The sequence below is a fragment of the Parasteatoda tepidariorum genome, chromosome 4 (assembly GCF_982258835.1).
Source record: "Parasteatoda tepidariorum strain Cologne lab strain chromosome 4, Ptep-v5.0, whole genome shotgun sequence".
In the NCBI taxonomy this organism is placed as follows: Eukaryota; Metazoa; Arthropoda; class Arachnida; order Araneae; family Theridiidae; genus Parasteatoda; species Parasteatoda tepidariorum.
In genome coordinates this window covers 61,311,337-61,334,205 of record NC_141758.1, presented here as the reverse complement: position 1 = coordinate 61,334,205, position 22,869 = coordinate 61,311,337, and the positions used below count along the sequence as shown (strand labels likewise).

General features: G+C 28.8%; 1 long non-coding RNA gene across 1 annotated transcript; it reads right to left on the bottom strand.

Moving 5' to 3' along the window:
- On the bottom strand, positions 1–20,638 carry LOC122271494 (uncharacterized). The gene is made up of 3 exons (XR_006226412.3): positions 19,861–20,638; positions 3,160–3,297; positions 1–312 (listed from the first exon to the last, which is right to left on the bottom strand). It is a non-coding gene; the product is annotated as an uncharacterized LOC122271494 (long non-coding RNA).
- Positions 20,639–22,869: the final 2,231 nt, after the last annotated feature.

The following is a 22,869-nucleotide window of genomic DNA, read 5'->3' as shown; positions in this document are numbered from 1 at the left end:
TTTATTAAGCAAACGAGATAAAAAAAAACGCTAAAAATTACAGCTATTATTGCTTTTACAAACATTAGCACGTACAACAAGGTGGTCGGAAACAATAAAGAAGATTTGTTCGGGAAATATTTTTGATCTCTTGTTGCCTGTATAGCAATCTTGATTCGATATTCTCCGAAATATAGTCCAGAGCTGACGAATCTTGATTTCAAGGATTCTTTAATTTTGTATTTAATATTCACTTTTCTTGCTGTTAAAACAATTAAGTTCTGCTGTTACGACCAAAATTCTTTGCTGATCCTTAGCTGTTTGTCAGATAGACTGAAAAAAGGAAAGCTTATTAAGCACAGATAACAAAAAATGATAAAAATAACTTCCGTTATCGTTTTTACTAACATTAGCACACACAACAAGGCTATCGAAGTGATTAAAGAATATTTGATAGGAAATGTTTTTGATCTTTTTGCCTGTATATAAATCTTGATTTAATTTTCTCTGAAATGTATTCCAAAGCTATCGAGTCTTGACTTAAGGGAGACTTTAATTTTGTCTTTAATACTTGCCACTATTGATGTTATTATAACAGTTGGAGTTCTGCTGTTGTGACCTAAATTTTTTTACTGTTTCGTCGTTGTTCGCATGATAGAACTCCTGTTGGAAATTTAAAAACGTGGTTATTTCTCTCGAGGTAAATTCTTGAAGGATTTTGCGAAAATCGAAACCCATTTCGAGTACAAATACTCTTTCCTCAATGAAGAGAATTTGAATGGTAATTCTCCCTTCTTCAGCAATCTTGACACAGCTTTCTGGTCGACATTAAGGTATTTTTGCGTTTTTCGTTAAGTTGCGTTTTATTGTGAACATACTTTACAATATATTGCTGAAATAATAAACCAAGAATAATATAAAGACCAAAATGCATTTCGAAATACTCTTTGCTCTATGAAGAGAATGCCACAATGCAGTTTGAACGGTAATTCTCCTTTCTCCATACTTTATAATATAATGCTAGAGTAATACGATATATAATATTCTGAAAATTGCCCCCTAGGAAATGCAAAACACATTATCTGTTTAATGTTAATGCTTTTCTTAAGAACGAAAATCGAAACCCATTTCGAGGACAAATACTCTTTACTCAGTGAAGAGAATTTGAATGATATCTTCTTCGTTAGAAGAATGTCTTAAATTATAAGTTTCATAATAATAATAATAAGTTTCCAACTTTCTTAATAACAATAATAAGAAAAAACGAACGCTTTATCTCCGCAATATTGATTTAAATTTCATCACTATTTATAAAAATCTTTCCTACATTTTATTTTGGGAATAAATCTTCACTAGTCTTGTTTATCCTTATTTCATTTTAGAATATTCTGTCTCAAAGCACGTTCCAAAAAAATTACTTTCTAATTACGTAAGAAATGTTACAAATAATAAAATAAGCAAAATGATACTGTTGCGTTCTTATTTAGATTTTAAAACGTACAAAAGTCTGATTTATACAACCACTATTGATTTTTTTTTGTCGTGCGTCTAGTTTAATTTTGGATTATCTCAAAAACATCTTGTTAATTATGAACATCAGTTTACAAGATTCCGTTTTAATTTTTTGTTGACAATAAATATTTTTGACTGTGTGGTAAATTTTTAGAAATTAACATGTTATTTGAAACATTGTTTTATAGGGACTGAGAGTATTTCATTTTTTAGCATTTCCTCAGACTTCTCGAGAAATCTTATTTAACATAAATATAAGGAAAATTTTTACTTTACTTAAAACTAAGAATTGCTACATCTCTGCCGACAAAATAAGTTTCCAAAACTGATTAAAAAAAACGCACGACTCATTGCCGAACAATAAGTTTAAAATAAAAACCAGAAAATTTCTTTTTACGAAAAATACGTTAAATGAATAGTTATTAATTTATCAATAAATGTATAGAGTTTAAAAAATATATTAGTATATCAATAAAAATATATGAATAAAAATATTTCTTCAGTTAACATTTTTTTTATTTTTTAAACATTCCACCGCTCTACTATTTTATTTAATATGACTTTGTTCTCCAAGTAATTCAAAGTAATTTTAATACGTTAAGCACATACATGTAAAAAATGAAAAGTACAAAAAATCAAAACGTTGTATTCTTTACATAGTTATTGGTTTCATTTCACTGTAATTCTTCGAGCAATATAAACAGTTTACTAGTTTTCTCATTTTGGTTTATTACGTTCCACTAGTTTTATTGGTTTAACATGTTTTTCTGGCAGCTATTGACGGAATAGAACACCATATAAGGAAAGATAAGAAAGCGGAGAAATGTCATTTCAGACAATGCCCAGAAGCGTTTCATGCCAAGCGAAGGAATTGTTGGCAGAAATATATTTTAGTGAGCACACATAAAGAAAAAAAAATACGAAGCATAAATAGCAGTTGAACAGGCGGAAAACAAAATAAACCCTACAAATAGTGCGCGAGACGCGTGGAAAGTTTTTTGAACAACATTAAGTTTGAAACCGATATTTCGCCAAGATTATCTAATGCCAATAACATGAAAACTTTAAACTTTTACAGAAACAAACCCGGAACAAGTTCAAAGAAAAACATTTGTTCTGTGGTTTTATTGTATCCGTCATTTCATTTAATGGAGTGTCGTCTGTAACCATATTATTAAAAAGATTTGTGAGTAAAAATTATACTTTTATTTCTTTGGAGAATGTAATAAATGTTAAGTTTTGATATGTTAAGTTTTGATCATTGTATCATATATAAATGCATAGAACAGTAATAATAAAAGCGAGTTTCGCATATTCTTGTCTTTTAGAGACACAAAATATCACTCAAATTAAGCCATAGAATTTATATAATTTATATTGCTCTGCCTTTTATAAAGCTTTATTAAATTTATATCGGAAAAACCTCCTTCAATTTAATGATGTTTTCTTTTGTACGATAAAATAAAAGTCAAATTTTTTAAATTCGAAATTATTTAGTTTATATAAACTAATAAGAAAACGCATTAATCGCGTCACGCTCTACTTAAGCTGAAGGTATATTTGCATATAGTTTGGAAATCATTCGTATAAGCTGAAGTTTGGAAATCATTCATACAATGTACTTTGTTTATTCGAAGCAATTGTTGAGTCATTAAATACTAATCTTACCTTGAATACGTTGCCTAATTCTTATCATTCAACATTGCTGTCTATATAAGTGTGATTTGTTTCTAATTTCCCGTTGCATTTTGCGCGATTGCGTGAAGTGAATTTGCAATCCAGCGAATGCTTCATCAAGTGGTGTTGCTGGAAATAAAGAAAATATTTGAACAAATAATTAAAAAAAAACAGAAAAAAGCTTGAATAGAAAGGTCTAAAAGCTTGCTTTAAGACTTAAAGGTTTTAAGATTTAAGATTTAGGAAGATTTAAAGGTTTTATGTACAAAAAGTAAAATTTTGTACTTATAGCCATTTATTCATCTGGCATAGCTATCTAAACAAATGAGTTATTATTTCCTATTCATTGCTACATTAAATAGAATAAAGTTCCGGTTTATAACACTGTGATAAATTTCGTATCAAATTACGGAATAAAGTACCGTCACTCTAATCATCCATGCCATTTTTCCTGTAAAAAAAAATTTAATACGATTAATTTAGAAGTCATATTTATTTAATTAGAGAAATTCAGTGATTTTACAGTTATTATGACTGTAAAAATTACGGTAAATCAGATTTTTTGTTCCGTAACATGTTTTGGTAACAAATGATTTTAATGTAAAAAGTACCAGCATCCTGAATGCCGCTACTTTTCACCAAATTTTTTCCGCAATTGTTAGAAATTTAGGAACATTACGTTGAAGTCTCAAGGGTTTTCTTCATAGTAAGTGCAATTTAAACATATAGTACTTTTTAAACAAACAAACAAAAACTTCCGACCTTTGAAATATTAGCCCTCTTGATTCGCAATTTATCTCCTACGAAATAGTGTAAAAAAATACGTAGGAAAATAAATTTCACGTTTCTTTATAGTAATGAAAGTTGCGTAAAGTATAAAAATGTATATACAAATGAAAAATTGTACTTTTTGTGCACAAAAAGCATTTAAGGTTTATATATATATATATACTGGTGTGCAGAACTTAAGCAACAAGTGGTTTTTCGGTCACAGCTCCCCAACAAAGTATAAGATAGCCATGAAATTGCAGTATAATATGCACGTAATTCAGTAGAAAGATTATTTGTATGCAAATTTTAGAAATAAAACGTCGTAAGGGATGTAAGTGTACGTAAGCCTTGTGGATCGGCACGCGCAGGTCAAAGCTGTGATAAAAGGATGGAGAGCACCGTAGTTAAAGACATTCGCTGCAAGTGCAAGTGATTTGTTTTGTGAAACATGTCTTCAAGAAATCATTTAGACGACTTTACTCGAGGAAGAATGATTGGGAAGCTTGAGGAGAGGCGTAGTGTGACCAGTGTCGCCGAAGAGTTCGGGATCAACAAAAGTGTTGTTTCTCGTGCTTGGAATGCCTTTCAAACTACTGGTACAATTGTTCGGATGGTTGGTGGTGGCCGTCCAAGGAAAACAACACCAAGAGATGACCGTTACATTGTCCACCAGGTGAAAAGAAACCGTTTTCAGTCAGCGAGCGCCATATCTCAGCGACTGTGCACAGCCACAGGACGACAAGTATCAAGATTTACAGTGGCCAGACGCCTCCACAAAGGTGGCTTATTTGCTAGACGTCATGAACGCTGCATACCTTTAAAAATTAGCCATCGGCGTCACCGTTTAGAGTGGTGCAGGGAACACGAAACCTGGACACCTCATCAATGGAGTCGCGTCCTCTTCACAGATGAGAATCGTTTTAGTGCTACAAGCGATTCTCAACGTCAGTTGATCTGGAGAGAGGTTGGAGCTCGATCCCAATCATCCCAATCACATCGCAGAAAGAGATCGTTACGGTGGTCCTGGAGTCGTCGTCAAGGGGTGGCATTATGTTGAACGGGCGGACTGAGCTTCAGATCTTCGACCGAGGTTCTGTAACTGGAGACCGTTACTGCAATGAGGTAATCCTACCCCATGTACGTCTGTTCTGAGGGGCCATTGGACCAGACTTCATTTTTATGGATGACAATGCCCGGCCACACCGTACTGCAAATGTTCAAGAGCAACTGGAAAGTGAAGATATCACACGAATGGATTGGCCAGCTTATTCTCCAGATCTAAATCCCATAGAGCATGTGTGGGATGCATTAGGGAGACGTCTTGCGACACGACAGTATCCTCCTGGTAACACCCATCAGCTGAAAGATGCGTTGAAGGAGGAATGGAGACGTTTACCCCAAGAACTCCTGGATAATCTGGTGCTTAGCATGGAGAGACGATGCCAAGCAACAATTACAGTAAGGGGAGGGCATATCCCATACTAGGGAACATCTGCCAGTTGTACTTACGCTTCTTCAGGCAATCATGTGTAATGCCACTATATGTCAAATAAAGCCTTTTTTTGTTCCATACCCTACTTTAAGCTTTATATTCATTTCTGCGCCATTATTTTGCTGCGCCATTATTCATACCATCGTTTAAGTACAAAATAATGTACATCATATTCAAATTTCATGTCAATCGGATGATTTCTTGTAGAGTTATGACAAAAAACGCACTTGTTGCTTAAGTTTTGCACACCTGTATATATATATATATAATCTTAAAATTCTTTAAATATTCAAATTTAACATTATAATTCGATAACATTATTAATTGGAATTAACGAAAAATATTTCATAAAAGCATAAAATGTTTTACTTTGTTATTTAATGTTTTAAATGTCTTATTTTTACGTTACTATGGCAGGTATTGGGCGTCGGATAAATGCAAACAATTTATTTTTAGGCTCAGAACAATGTCGGTAAATTTTTGATACATGCTTATCAAATTAAACTGTAAAAAATTTTGCAAAATTCACAAACTGATATTTATTGCTATTTACTTTCTTATACCAATGTCTTATAATTATTAAGATTGTTGAAGCTACACTGTAAAATAAAAGTTTTACATTACGCAATAATAAATTAGATTTTGCAAGAGAAAGTATTATAGATCCTTTTCTCTTATATATAATCCAAATTTGTTATTAGAAAAGAGACGATTAATCAGTTTTCTGTTTAGAAAGATTTCAGACGACTAAACTATTGTTTTTAGTTTTGTTTTCAAAATAAATAATAAAGTAAAATAAATGGTAAAACAATCTTCATTCCCAAACTATAAATCTTTCAAAATAACAAAACTTAATCTCCTTAAACACATTTCTGAGAACATTAAATGATTTTTAACGGAATTCCATATTGCTTTTTAAAGTTTCTAAATTTATTTAGGAAAAGTATTAATAAAATTTCAATTGTTACATTATAAATTTATGATTAAAAATAAAATGTTTCGGTATGCATGCAATTTCACAAAAATTCTTAAAAACAGTAAATATAAAATTAGATGTTATAATTATTATAATTAACAAAAAACTCTTTATTAAAGCATGAAATATTTTTTTAATACAGGCTATACTATCGTGTGAAAAATATGCTGACTAGAATTGAGATAAAAAGAAATATTTCTGGTCTCTCATATTGTTCTGGTCTCGTAATGGGTAGAACAAATTGCAGCTAAAAAGTTCTAGTTAGGCAGTGATTTGGAAACGAGTTTTTTTTTTCCTGTTTTTACGAAAATATCAAATTTCTTTCAATGCTAAAATTAAAGTTGTTACAGATATTAGGATTAAATCTTGTTCAGATTTTGTAATAATGCAAAAATTAAATATGTAGTAGTGTAACAATGTAGTTGAAAAGAACATTATTAATCATATGTGCAGAAATGTTAACGTGCATTTTAGTCAAATACATTAAAATGTCTTTACACGCCGCATGAATACTGATAAGATTTTTTCAAGTGTTTAAAATTTCCTCAAAACGTTTCATGTTGCACATTGCAAGATCTTGAGAGTTAAAACTGCATAAATATCATTTTATTACTGCAATATAAAAGCCATTTATAATATCCTCATTATCAAAATTCATTTTTAATTTCTGTATCATAATTATGATACAGAATTTCCTTTTTTTTGGTATTTACTCTTCCTCTTTTAATACATTATAAACGTGTTTTTATGCATCCTATCTATGTTTGAAATCAAGGTTTTTAAAATCAGCGGATCAGAAATATATGTTATCAGTTTGAAATAATTAGGATTTTATGTAACTTAGGATAAAATATGCATGGCTATTTTAAGTATTATAGTATTCTTAAAATAAGATATATAATGATAGGAAAATTTTATTAGAAATATATATAATTGGTTTGAAATGGTCATGATACTGTATATCTTTTGATAAAGAATGGGTGGTTATTTTGAAAGCATTATGATAATAGCCTCGAGGATTCATTGTAATTTTAATTAATTATTATTCTAAAAATAATTATGATTATTTTGAAATGTTTATTTAAAGATGATAAAAGATTCATGGTTATTTTAAGTGATAATTATTCTATAAACATTCTGAAAATACTTAAAAACATTTGCTATAAGTTTGAAATGATTATGATATTATATAACAATGTATAAAGGATATTTGTGTATTGTAAATTATTATTATTTTTAAAATATTCATGGTTATTTGAAAATGCTGATTAAAAACATAGATTATCAGTTTGAAATGATTATGATTTCATATAACTTTGCATAAAGAGTTCTTGGTTATTTAGAAATGATTGAGACATGGTTAATTGAAGTTGGTATTATTCTTAAAATAGGTGTCATGGCTTACAATAGGCACCGAATGATTTCGTTCTTTGAAGCTGGTAATGATTTTAAGATATGCACGTGAAATTTCAATTTGATAGTATATAAAGGATTAAAGGAATAAAAAAAATAGAGAGATTTAGAAACGTTTCCTACATGAACTGAAAGCAAAATATTAAAGCTTTCAAGGAAGTAAAAATAAAAACATATGTAGTTTTCTGAAAACAATTGAATCAAGTACATTATGTTGAACAAAAACATAAAATGTTTCTAGAATAAAAAACTTAAAATCAATAGAACAATTATTGGAAAAGGTTCATTCGAATTTAAGAGCTATGCAAACTACAGAAATATAGAATAAAAACTTTTTTTTCCATTTCACTTGACAAACTGTCAACGTAACAGATTTTAACGATTGGAATACAAATTATTGGTTATGAAGTAGCATTTTTAAATAATTTTATCAATTATTTTTATTGGAGATGTTTTAATGCTATGATAGTAATGCTAGTTCTCCGTTTTTATGTTTCTACCTTTTTATCGATAATTTTTTTTATGTAGCATTATTTTTTTTAAGAAAAGTTCTATTATCTTATGATTAATCAAAAAACAAAATGAACATATGAAGCGTATTTTTATAGAGACTTTATATCTAACTATTTAGAAAGAGGTTTATTTTACAATATCATGAGCTAACAGTAAATAAAATAGCTTAAAGTCAGTCAAATAAATGCAATAATTTCTAGTTTAAATGATTGGGTGAGTATAATTTCCAATAAACTGATTTAAATAATTTATAACTTCTGCAGTTAATATTAAATTAAAAGTATTTTTAACTCAGAGTTGTTTTCTGACAAATTCCTCAAGATATTCTTCTCTGAAGTATTTTTTATACTTTTTAATGTACTCTTTTAAAATTACATAAAACGCTTTATTTTAAACTTTTCCCCTTAATAATTAGAATATTTAAATACAAAAACAAATTTTCGAAATGAAATACTTAGAATAGTTTTCGAAAATTTCGTATTAGTGATTTCATTGTGTTCTGGTAAGTATATTAATACGAGCTCAAAATGTAGTTGCTGGTGTGAAGAATAGGATTCACGCACATTAAAATCGCTAGGTAGCAATACTTGCCATGAGCTCAATGATGACAGGATGATAATAACCAATCAGCTGCCAGTTTATTCTTCCGTTTCTCAGAGCGAAGTGTAATAGAGGAACTTATTTTAGCACTACGCCATCCACGGTTTAGCTCAAATTTATCAGATGACACGTTTACCTCTGTAATAGGATAAAAAATTTTGCGGGGAGCAAACAAATACTTCGAATTATGTAAGTCCGGAAACTAAAATTTGATGGTATAAGGAGAAAAACATGCGAAAGAGAACATAATTTAATGGAGGATGATTCTCCACAATGCCGGTCTCATTTTTAATAAATTTTGCTCAATAGAAAAAAACAAAAAAATTTAGAAAAATCCTTGATCGTTTTGAGTTTTCTTTCAAAAAGTAAAAAAATTACTTAGAAAATTGCTTGAAACTTTTAAGATATTCGAATCAAACTCTTTTCATTAGTTAAATCAAACATTTTCATCTAAGATTCACTACAAAATTATGAAAAACATGGTTTTAATTTTTCCGCTCATGCGCAGAATAAAAGAACAACCTTAAATACTTGTATCTTGCCCAGTTTTTGACAATTTCTTTATTTTAATAATTTTGTAATTAATTTTAAATTGCTTCAAAAATATTGCTCGAATCCATTGAATACTTGTAAAGTTATAGTAAAAAACGTAACTAAAAAAAAGTTTTTTTTTATGAAAATGTCCATAGCTCCATAAATATTTACTTTAGGTTTACGATATTTTATGCAATTTTTAAAAATAACAACTTTCGTAATCAATGCAAGTTATAAGCTTATTTCTCGATTTTCTTGCACAGAATTTTCAAAAATACTTGTTTTCTTTCGTAATTTATAGTCGGTTTCTCAAACCTCTGAAAACTTTAAATTTTATTACTAAGTATGAAAAATTGCATGAACTAAAAGTTATAAAATTATCTTTCAAGTATTTCCTGAGGTATTAAAAAATGTCAAAAACTCAAAGTGTCTCTTCCATAATTTCAGGATAGTCTAGTAATACATTGTTTCTGTAATAGATTTATATATCGAGAAACCTTACGCTCTAGATTTGAATGGTTTGAATCAGTGTTGAAGCGTGCTTAACGTGCTCTTGAAGAAATGGAAAGCATACTAAGTATATGCTATTATTTTATAAAGGTTTTGCTTCTTCGATTTCGGTTCCTTTAGTGGGGAAATTTTTAGCCTGGGGATCAAAATTTAAGCAATTGTTATTTCGTTGTAGATTTTTCCTCGCTTTCATTGTAACATATATAACAAGTTTCATTGACAATCATCAACTAGAGCAGGCTGTATTTGGATCTAAGCAGGGTTACTAAACAGGGTGGGTAAATCATATAACCACAATGTATAATATAATGCTTGAAAAAAGTTGAAAATAACTTAAATTAGATTTGAAGATAATTTTAGAAATAATAAGCATATTTAGAACAGAAATAGAAGACAATATAATTACTATGAAATAATAAATAAATAATTTAGCGATATAAGTATAACTTTGATTTAAGCTATTCAGGATCTATTTTAATTGAAAATTTATATCATGTGATTTTTACGATAAATAAGAATGCACCTACGGTAGAAAGAAGCGATTTTAGACCATTATTCTTTATGATATAGTGAGAAAAATTGTAATTTTTTGCTTTATTTAAACCTCTTTTTCTATTAAAATTATTCATCCAAAAAGTTAAATTCAGGTAATGAAACATTAATATACTCTTAAACTAATTATAAGTTTTTTTTCGAAATAAAACCTTTTACTTAAAGTATATAATTTGATCGTAAAATTCGACAAATTTAATTTTATTAATTAAATATGTATGCTCGAAATCTTAAAAGTAGCTTCAAAATTTATTACTTGGTTTCATATTTTAGAGGTAATGAAATTTTGTTAGGGATATAAACTTGAAAGAAATATTTATATATCTTTTTGTGTTGAGTTTTTCCAGAGGATTACTTCAAACAAAATATTTACTTTTCTTTGAGTTTTCAAACATTTTCTAAGTTTTCGAAACTAAATTCCGTACCTTAAAGTATGATTCTTTTGAATATGAAATATCAAATAAACAGCCAACTCTTTTCTAATAATATTTTGTCTTTTATAATATATCCAGAGGCACTACATATAATATAAACAGTTTGTTTTTAATTATTGAACAATAGGTTTTTGCAAAGTTTGTGTAATGAAAATTGTTTATTTTAAAAGCTTTTTTTTAGGATACACACAATCATGTTATGGTGAATATGACTTTTCATTATTTTAAATAAAAAAAAGTTTTGGTGTACGTTATTAAAGAGAATAATAATTTCGTTTCTAACTATAGAATATGAAGCAAATTTAAATCACATTATGATAGCAATCAAAAATTATTGCAACATTATGATCGTGACGAATAAAAGCAAAGATTTTGAAATTAAGTTGATACAAATTAAAATTAATTAATGGTGCTTCAGAAAGAGAACAAAAAATTATTTTGTGTGGGTTGGGATTTTTTGTGTGGATTTTGTGTCACTATAAAATCAATTTAAGCTGACCACCCCACTATATTGATCATGTCCAGTCTTAGAGTGTTGGTATGCGGATAGTACATTTTGGACATTCCCTGTTGAACAATATTAAAAGCTCGTAAAAATTTGAAAAATAAATAAATTTGTGCTATTTTGTGTCGAATTGATTCCATTGTAAACTAGGGTAACCAGACTTCCTCAAAATTTGAAGACAGACCTTGAACTTCACTGATTGCTCGCAAAAGCTTTCAAATTCTATAAGGACAGAAAATATTTTTGAATTTTAGCATGTGCACTCAAATGTCTTCGAGTTTTTACTAAAACATATGTTTTTATATGCAGTAAAATATGAAAAAAATCAGTAATTCAACAATTTTTTTATCCAAAAAAAAAGTTTTGTCTCATGGAGAATACTAACGGAAAAAAAATAGCTCCATGTTAAGACTAACAAATAAAAACGATATTCTTGTCTTTAATTTTAACAAAAATTAGAATACTGTATGCAAAAAATTTTCATATTATGCCGTGAGACGGCGCTCATGTTAATATCATTCAGTTGCCATTCAACTTCAGAAGAGGGCGTATCTCCCGATAACTTCACAATGATCCTGTCAATTTTATGTCTTTAAATTTTTAAATAAATTATGTGTGTTACAGTCCACTGATTCATCGATAGATACTTCACAACATACCTACCAAATTTCTTAAAATTTTCCATGAGAATCTTTTTTGCCCAAAATATTAGGAACAGCAGTTTTAGAACATTTAATTAACTTACATATTTCACCTTCCGACTTTCCAGAGCCTTTAAAAAACTATATTTTTTGAACTTCTAGCTCAGATAATTCTTTTACGCGTAGCATTGAAAACAAATAAATGAAATTATATGATATCATAAATTCTTTATAATATTATCGTTTTCGTTTTCTGCGATGCAAAGTTACAGTTTACATAAGATTTTCAAAGAAAAAAAATTTAAAAATCAAACGATTTCGGGGAAAGAAATAAGTTGTCTTATACTTATGTTATATTCAATTTTTTTTTTAAAAAAATCGCTTGCTGTGTGAAATTAATTAAACTTTTTTTTTCTTTTATTTATTTGAGAAAATATAGTTTATTTCAGTTGCTTCACTATTTTAAAGTTATTCGTTTTAAGCAATGTACCATAAAAATAAATGATATTTGGAGTTTTCTCAGAATTTTGTTACCTACTGTAGTTGTATGAATATGCTCACTAGATTCAGTGTCTAAACCAATTTGTTTTTTCAAAAGTAATTAAAAATCTATCGGCATTTTTTCATTCAGTACATATTTTTTACCAACGGTGTACAGTCCGCAAAAAAAAAAAGATATCACCCTGAATAACTTTCGTTCTAATCATCGGATTTTCACAAACTAAGTATCAATCTCAATGGTTTCTGGGGGTGACCTCAAATATGCTAATTAATTAGTGCTAACTATTAATTAAGTTACGAAATCAGACACAAAAACGTACTTTCTCTGAATAAACATATATTTTTTTTTACATATTTGGAATCTAGACACTTGAATTAGGGGGAGAGACAAAATTTTAAAAAATTTGGGTGGTAAATTGGGTAGCAATAAAGGTTTATATATTTGGCGATAGTCCAGAAAACCGCCAAAAAAAGTCGCCTGCGCAAATGAATATTTTAAGATAACCCATTGACTAATTCAAAAGAGGAATGCTTAATTTTACTAGGTTGCTAAGCAACCAAAATCTGACCGTAAAAAAATTGAAATAAAGTTCTGTGATTGCTTTAAGAGGTTTTATTAATTATTAATAGAAAATATCTCGAAGTTTCTAGGCAATAGACAATTTTTAAGCTGATTTCAGTCCAAAAAGCAAAAAAAAAAATTTTTTTTTTAAATCCCCTTTGAAAAGAAAATTTGAATCGATTTATAAATTATTTATTACGTTCTGAGTTTTTAGTATTTAAACACATGAACTTTTCATCTGATATTATTTAGATTATGTTGTTTTTGCTATATTTATTCGAGGATTTCACAGAAAAATCAAATTAACATAACTTATTATAGCTATATACAAAATTTTAGGGATTATCATTTTTGAAGGGAAAAAAAGTGCTTGAAAAATAAAATGTAGATTGTATAGTAATTCTAATGCACACTCACAGAGTTTTCTATAATTTACGATATTTCTTCTTTCTATAACTCAAGGAATTGCTGAATGTTTAGTGGCATTTTAAAAACATTGAAATATGTTATGTTTAAGAATAAGATATTGAAATAATATGTTGCATATTGTATGATTAATTGTTTAAAAAATCACTTCATTCTGCTAGATATTTAGGTTACATGTTTTTTTTTGGATAAAGATGATTAGAAAATAGCATCCTTATGTTTCGATACATTCTGAAACTTACGTTCTCAACTTCACCAATAAGTGTCGCACAGCATATTCTTCAATTACGATAAGCTACATTTACCACCAAATACTGCTCCTATGATTATTTTTGTTTCCCTTATGTATATTTGATACTCTCTTTCTAAACAGAGCTTGTAAGATATTTAAGATACTGAAATAGGGGCACAAAAACTTAAAAGATAAAATATTTAATTTCATTAACTGAAAATATCTGCTCACAAAATTTTAATTTTTAAGTTAAACATAACTTTTACAATATTGATGCTCTTACGTTCTTAAAGACCACATGAATCCTGTTAAAATATTAAAATGCATATGTTTACTTTAACGAGTGTAAAATCCTTATCAAAATAATGATCAAGACTCAACTGTAAAACAGTAGAATTGACAATAAAATGTCAACTGGCTTCAAAACATATGAAGAGGGTACTAAAAGTCGACAAGTTTCGAGCGTTCAAATATAATCGCCCATTCTCAAGACTTTTTAGGTTTGAATAACTTGTGACTTTTATTATTCTACGCTCAAAACATGTCTATTTTTACTATTATCTATTATTTTTTTAAATCAATGAAGTTTTTATATTTTCGATTCAGTTTCTTGGGATTATCCATTTAGTTACACAACATATTAAATTATTTCACTCGATATTAAAATAAGTTTTACATAAGTTAGAGGCACAGGTTCTTAGATTGAAAAAATTAATAATTTACTGCTTTGTGAAAAAATCAATGCAGTACAATTTTTTTTGCTGCAAAACTTAACATTTTAATTCAAGGACATAAAAAAATTCCGTTTACAATTGAAATTTCAAAAGTCGAATGTGAAAATGGAATGTCCCCTAGCACCAGGAATCGAAATTAAATAGTTACAAGGACAACTATTTAAAACAAGTTAGCGTTCCTGTCCTACTCGAAGTTGTTTGAAAAGGTAATTTTTATATATCGATTTCAAAGTTTATTCTACAAATATTTTAGGGTATACATTCAGAATATTTCGATCGAGTTTATTTTTACACCTTTATTTGCTTAAAATTATTAAATAATTTGCTTAAAATAAATTATTAAATTAACATAAATTATTAAATTAAAATAAATTATTAATTAAAATAAAATAAATTATATTATAATGAAAGTATCTTGAAAACTGATTTTGAGATAAGCCCTCTTGAGGCATTGTTAGTTGCAAAAAAAATTGGTTCCATAAGTAAATGGTAAGTACTGCTGAAGATCCACTAGATATAAGTCAATGGGAGATGGATTTTACTCAAACTTCGAAACTCCTTTTTCTCATTTATTATCCAGTGAGGAATTCTAGAAATGGTACTGGAAAAATCAAAAGAAATTTGGTAGATACATTTACATTGGCCAAAAATTTGGAAAAAGGAGGAAGGTTAAATCAAAAGAAAAAGAAATAAATTACTTTTTTGCATTAACTTCAGAAAAAGAACGAAAATTTAAAGAGATTGAAAGAGCTGGAAAAAAAAAGTTAAAGCAGAAAGTATGACGAAGAGAAGAAAAATACTTAAAAAGATTTTAAAAAAAGCTTAAAAAATATAGGGAAAAGAGTAAACAAAAAAGTGATCTAATTATAATAATAATAAAAACATCACCGGATAACACAATGATAAACGCTCATAATTTAGAACGGACTACTAAACTGTGAGAAAAAAAAATGAAAAACATTTTTTAAAATTATGTATTCAAACATATTTTACTTTCCATTCCATGCCTGAAAAAAGTAACATTTTTCACGTTAACTGTGGTTATATGTTGTAATTCTAAGAAAAATCTTGTTTTTAGGCATTTGTGTGGCCTATGGATTCCTAACGAGCATCAAACATTCTCAAAATTAAGTGTTCATTCACTGGAAAATTTAATGTTTATTCACTGGTAAGAACTGTTCCTTCACTTGGTTATCTTACTACTTATTATTTAAGGCACCAAAAGCTTAAAACAATATTATGTAAGTTATCTAAATTTTTTTACATAATTTGCATTTAATAACAAATACCTCGACACTATCATTTAGCTAAAATTACAAATTTTGAGATTTTTATGATTTTTTTTAAGGGCAAGCTAAGCTTAAGTGTTCATTCACTGGTTAGTTTACCCTATAAGATGTTGAGAAATTTGCGATGTTGTGAGAGATGCTTAAAAATGTTGACTACGCATTTTTATTGATATTTATAAAATATATATTCAAGAAATTGATAAATATTTTATTCCAAATTTATTCACACGTATGTATATTATTGCAATTGTATCAGTTATTGAGTAAAAAAAACTGAAAAATAAAAAGTAATCACATTAAAGAAGCACTATCTGTTGTATAATCATATTCTATCAGAAGCATGCTTTTATAAAACTCGACATTCGTTGAATAAAATGTTTTTTTATTCAATAAAATGTTTTATTCAAATTTCTTTTCTAAATTGCAAATCGATTTTTAGAAGACTAAAAAAGAAACATTGTAATTTATAGTTCAAAAAAAATAAAAATAAAAAGATTAGCAAGCGATTATTAGTGAAAAAAATATGAATGAAATTTTACGCGACGCGCGCGAAGTGAAGTTCTCGCAAGTTTATCACATTTTAATATTAATCGCCCCATTAAATCATTTCTTTATTGTCACCAAATTAATTTTTTTTAAATAATTAATTTTAATTTTTCTCAGCTTCTAATAAATAAAAACAGTTGAAACTTTAGATTTTTCAATTGAAAAATATGTAGATTAATATGGTATAAAAAAATTCATACCTTATAATTCAAAATTTTTTCATTTTCAATTTAATTAAATAATAAAAAATAATTAATTATTATTAAAAATTATTTTTTTCATGAAATTATCTTTGGGTAAGTGATTTTTATGACTGGGTGAAATTTTCTTTGAATTGCTTTATTAGTTTTAAAAATATGACTGAAAACGTAAAAAGTGAAATTAACATTAAGGGGTACGAACTTTGGATCACTCTCCTGACCAAACTATGGGGACCATATTTCCCAGATTGCGGCTACCCCCTATATTTTGAAGGTTAAAAATCCAAATATGTAAAAAAAATTATATGTTTATTCAGAGAAAGTACGTTTTTGTGTCTGATTTCGTAACTTAATTAATAGTTAGCACTAATTAATTAGCATATTTGAAATCACCCCCAGGAACCATTAAAATTGACACTTAGTTCCTGAAAATCCGATCATTAGAACGAAAGTTATTCAGGGTGATATCTTTTTTTTTTTTTTTGCGGACTGTACGTAACATAGTACGCTGATCACAATGCATGCAGGAATTTATCTACAACGAAATTAAATTAGTTATACTGGTTATGGTTTGAGGAAAATTTTTTTAACGCAAACGAAATGATCAATCTCAAAGAAAAAACATGTGAACACAATGGAAACGCAACTATGTGTAGTCAAAACTTCAAAACAACTTTATATGCCTTCCCCTTTTTTCGATCCACCTTCTCTTAAATAGGCAGTCTTCTACCTCTCATCTACATTTGCTTAGTTATTAGCAAGCTTGACTGACTTATGACCATAAAAAGTCCGATCATCGATTTACGATCCAAGCGATCGCTTGCTGTAATGATAGGTTTGCGCATTCATATTGTAAAAGTTATTTTTCAAAACGAAAATGAAATTAAATCACGTACTTTTTGTAATATTTTAAAAAAAGGTAAAGAATCCTCAAAAGTTTTCAAAATAGAAAGTTGCATTCAGTTATATTCGATGCTTGGTCTAATTGGTCAGTCCCATAAAGATAACTTAAAAAATAAGCTATTAATCTGCAATGCAGCTATTGCTTTACGAATAATTGTTTGCCATTGGTCAAAGGAAATAAAAACATTGTTTTTTCATTTATTTCTAGTGTAATAGAAATTATAAACTATAAAAGTGAAAAAAAGAGAAATTTACTACCAATAAAAGTTGCGGCTACTAACTAAAACTACTAGGAAATAATCAATAGATCAAATTAAATGAGATTCGAACAAAATAGCTTGTTATTTAAAAAAGTTACCATCACGTATAAAAAAATTCTATATTTTACTAACAGTTTCCTTATTTCAGCAAAAGCAGCGTTCGTAAAGGTACAAAAAATATCTCGTTGAACAGAAAGGAAATTCAGGCAAAGTAGGGCACATCAGATAGCTATTTATAACCTTGACGTTCAATAGCATCTTCTGAATAATGCCGCACTTTTCTTCGAGATTGTATCAATTGCTTCTGTTGGGTATCAATTCAGGGAAAGATTTTTTTCAAAAGATGTATATAGTTTTCTTGGGAAGAACAATCATTATTCATCTTTTGGCTTGAATAAGAATACCAGTTGCCGTATATGCGTCAAACAACCGGGGTAATGTTTCATCAATGGTATTCTTATCTTAACAAATCCTCCCATTTGAAGTGATTGATACCCGTATCTTTTCCAGATATGTTAAAAGATTTATTCATTTTTTTTTCACTTTTGTGATTTCTGGATTACGGAAGCAAAAAAATGATGAAGGAAGGATATTTTGGGCAATAAATGTAGTTTGTTAACATTTTATAATTGGAGGCTGTCGTTTGAAACTCGGAAAATAGATTATATAATTTGTTTTTTGACTGAAATGAGGTTTTTTTTTGTCTTAATGCTTTATATATAGCTTTGTTTCTTGCTATTTCTTAATAAATAAAGCATGAGTGAGTACTCTACCCTACTATTACTAAAACAATTTTTCTGCTTTAGTAATTAGTTCACATGCATACGCATTTCTCTTCACTCCTGATGGAGCATAGGACTTCCATCCTAGTTCCTAATTTTGCTTTATTTTAAAACCGTCGTTGAACAGCCGACCCAATTTTTGTGTTTACGACTACTAATGTTGACCTCCGAGGCCTTGTAATTTTGAACCCAATCCAGAAGACAAGGGAACTCCTGGATCAAGTATTGGGAGAAAGTTTGCCTTCGTGGAGGACTTTTTTGATTGGACTAACCCGCATTTGCGTTACATGGAGAGGTAGACCACGAGAAACTTCCACGGTTAGCCTGACGACAAGGAGACTCCGTATACCACTAAAGATATTTCATGTCAGCACTGTAGTCGGTGCAAGCCAGATGCGGATTCGTCTCGACCAGCCGTTGCAGGGATTTGAACTCTGTTCACCTCATTGGAAGGCGAACGCTATATCCCCTAAGCCACCGCGGCTTCTTAGTTCCTAATTCTCCATCTCACTTCATTTGCTGCCGGATATTTTGCTTATCTTCAAGTCTTTCTTATTATTTTCAATTCACGTATAATCGACGGGTGCCAAGTAGTTTTAGGTTTTCTTCTTTTTCTATTCTTCTGGTGATTAAAGTCATAAAATTGTTTAAATTTAAATTTTTCAGGTTTACGTGGAGCATGACCAATCCATTTCCATTTATGCTTTTTAATATCCAGTTTAATTGGTTTCTGTTTTGTTTTTTTAAGGATTCGTTAGTAATAGTAGGGTAAGGAAAATTGTTGTGGGTCAAATCATCATACATTGCATAATTCTGGATCTTTAATGAATTTGTTTTGTTATACTGTCAACAAAAAAAAAAATAGGCGAATTATGAAAATTATTTATGAATATTCTATAGTGTGTACTAGTTAGAACTAATGTATGTGTCATACTAAAAGGTTTTAGTATTACGGGGGGAAAAAACATATGATTTTTGGTCCATGTTTATTTGAATTTCGTAAACATCGTGTGTTCTGTATCTGATACAGTGATTGGCATTCATTTGCCCTGGTGAGCGACGAGCAAAATTATAAATGTCAAAATTAAATGTATCGCTTTGAATTTAATTAGCGTGGTGTAGCTATATAAAAATGGGTAAAAAAAGGGGGGGTAACTAACATTAAGTCAAATTAAGATTAAATGCAATTTAGAAAGTAATTAAGTAAAGGCCGAAAAAGATGATAGTGGGGTACATTACAATTGTATGATGCAATGGTTCAGATAAGTGCAACCGAGGAACATGCTGAAAAAAGGAAGGAAGAGAAAACAACTTACATGATAAAGTAACTCACCAGACCCATAGTAAAGGATGCTATACGATTATTTTATTAAAAATTTAACATATTTTGCACTATCAACACATTGGCAAACAGGCCAACAAAAAAATAACTCGGCCTAAGCCGAAAAACAAACGAACACAAATTGAGAGAAAAACAACTACTGACTATTTCTTCGTTATGAAGATAGGGGAGAAAACTCTCGCCAAAAAAATTAAACTTTTACGAATATCGCATTGGTTGGACGGAGAAGGATTAGAGGGGCAAATCACAGAGCTGCAAATATTGGCCAACTGGCGAAATTAATTGTTATGCTCCATGCCAAACATGAAGCAGGGTTGTCAAAAGTGGTGACACACCTGGAAAAGAATTTTGTGGAATGTTCTGGAGCATTCTTGGCGCCATCATAAGATCAAAAGGGGAGCTTTGCATTTGATGCAAGCTGAAACGTGGGAAAACGGACATTGGGGTCACTCCTTCTCAATCCAAAAAAGGGGTTTGCTGACTGGACATACATCTTGCTGTCAGCGAAGTAACAAAAGGAGGAATCTTCTTTTAAAGGAAGAACATAAATGCAGAGAAAGATTACTTTCCCAAGGTTACAAAATAAATTGAGGCTTAAAACTTAAATATTACATGAAATTGTTGCAAGGAATTATTGAATACTGATAAATAAATAATATTAATTACAAGTGTAAAAAGAAGAGATTAAAAAACATACAATTAAAAGTTTATCACAAATTTAACAGTTACAATTATTTAAGCTGTTTATTACATTATTAACAAATTAACAATTAACAAATGATTATTAAATTAGATGGATGATGATGATTAAATAAATTAGATGATTAGATAATGAAATTGGATAATTAAATTAGAATTAACAAATGATTTTAATGAATATGTAGTATACCATACTACAATTAGTTAGTTAAAATTAATTAAAAAGGCACTCAAAATTTCAATTATCAGGCCAATTATTTACTTTAAATATCGAAACTAAGAGTAACAACCGGAACTAAGATTTATAACAATAATCAACAAGTTTTTCTTCCTATTTTAGTTCAAATATAGATGTAATAGCTCTAAAGTTAAGAAATTATTTTACTGCATTAAAATTTTGCTTTCACACCAATCTATTTGAGTGATCCAGAGGTAAGAAATTGCGGATAATATTAGAGGTACTGCGTTTATAAAACGCATTAAGAGTACAATATGAAAAGTTTCGGATCAATACAGCGAAATTACAGGCACTCAGAAGATCAGTTCTTTTTACCGTAAAATCTATTTTACCGGAACATGTTACGAAACTAAAAGTATTATGTACCGAAATATTTTCAGTAATATTTGCCGTAAAGTCACTAATTTACTCTAATCAGGTAAATATCACTTCTAAATTAAAGGTATACAATTTTACGGTAAAAATTCATTTTACATATGATTAAAGTACCGGGGCTTTATACCGTAATTTGATTCAGAATTTTTCACATTGGGGAGAATTTCGGATACATTCCGGTAACAGAACTGTTGTAATCAGCAGACTTGCTAGATACGTAAAATTGCTTGAGTAGCTAAACGAATAGTATCTATCAACTAGGTTGATAGTACATGCATTGTCAAGTACTATCAACTAGGCTTATAGTATATTCATTGTCAAGTACTATCAACTAGGCTTATAGTACATTCATTGTCAAGTACTAGCAAAAGCACAGAGCAATTTATCAACTAGGTTGATGGTACATGCATTGTCAAGTACGATCGAAAACCCTAAGTCTTTGAGAGGGAATCCAGAATTAATTCCTATTGTTCAATTAAGCATGGTAAAAAATGGTTGAGGAAATTAAGTTATTTCTTTGGTGAGATGAGGAATTACGATGTCCAGGGCACGTGAAATACGGTCGACTGGTCACCAATAAATTTTAAGTGGCAGCTATACTTTTAGCTTTTAAATTAAACTATACATTTAGTTTTTTGATTTCTGTCATTTCTTATAGCTTAATATTTACATTAAAAAATTAATCTGAGTATTACATTACAGCTAAAACATTATATTTTTTCCCGTTTCCCTACTTAATTGTAACGGTTATAGGAAGAACCATTAAATTTTTCGTTATCTGCAAAATTTTGAGCATTTCGTACATTTTTGATTCCATAAATTGTAATAATATTGTATTAAAAGATTCAGGAATTTTAAAAATCTTGTAAAAATCCATAGTAACGAGTGCGATCGAACATGGAATTACGATGAAATCGGTTTCAAATTAATCTAACGTGGTCGATAATCGCTATGTAATTTCTCATTTGTGCGATTCAAGATCCGTTAATAGCAATAATAGTAATCCAAGTTAAATGATATTATTATTTTAAAATTGTTTAAAAATCAATGAGTATAATTGCGAAATTCTATCAAAACCACGTAAGTTAAAGACGAAATACTTGTTTCAAATTATATAAAATTTAAACTTTAATATTAATTTTATTCTTGATATTTTATAATATCTTTTATGCCAACATTGGTCTAATAATTTACACACACTAATTTACCTCATATGCCCTATTTTTTATACTTTTCATGTTTGAACATTGCAATACTTACTTAATACTTACTTTACTTGTAAAGTGTAATGTTTGCTTTAAACCCGTGCTCTGTGATCTTTACTTGGAACTGCTACAACTTTATACTTATTTTATACTTTCACAAAATTTGCATCAGCTTCAAAGAGTATGAATTACAATATTTTTGAAAAAAAAAAGTTCAAAACACCTAAAAAATAGGTTAAACTTTTTTGTTTTAAATGGTACTTAAAATTTTAAAAAAAATAATGACGCTTAATAATTTGATACTTTGCTTTCTTAACATTGGCGCTGGTTTTAATAGTCAAAAATGTAAAAAAAATTAGATAAAAAAAAGTTTTTAACAATGCATTGTCTTTTAAAAAAATGTCAAAAACTTTTTTAAAATGGTCTTAAAATCTAAAGCTAATAAAAACAATGGTTATTTTAAATG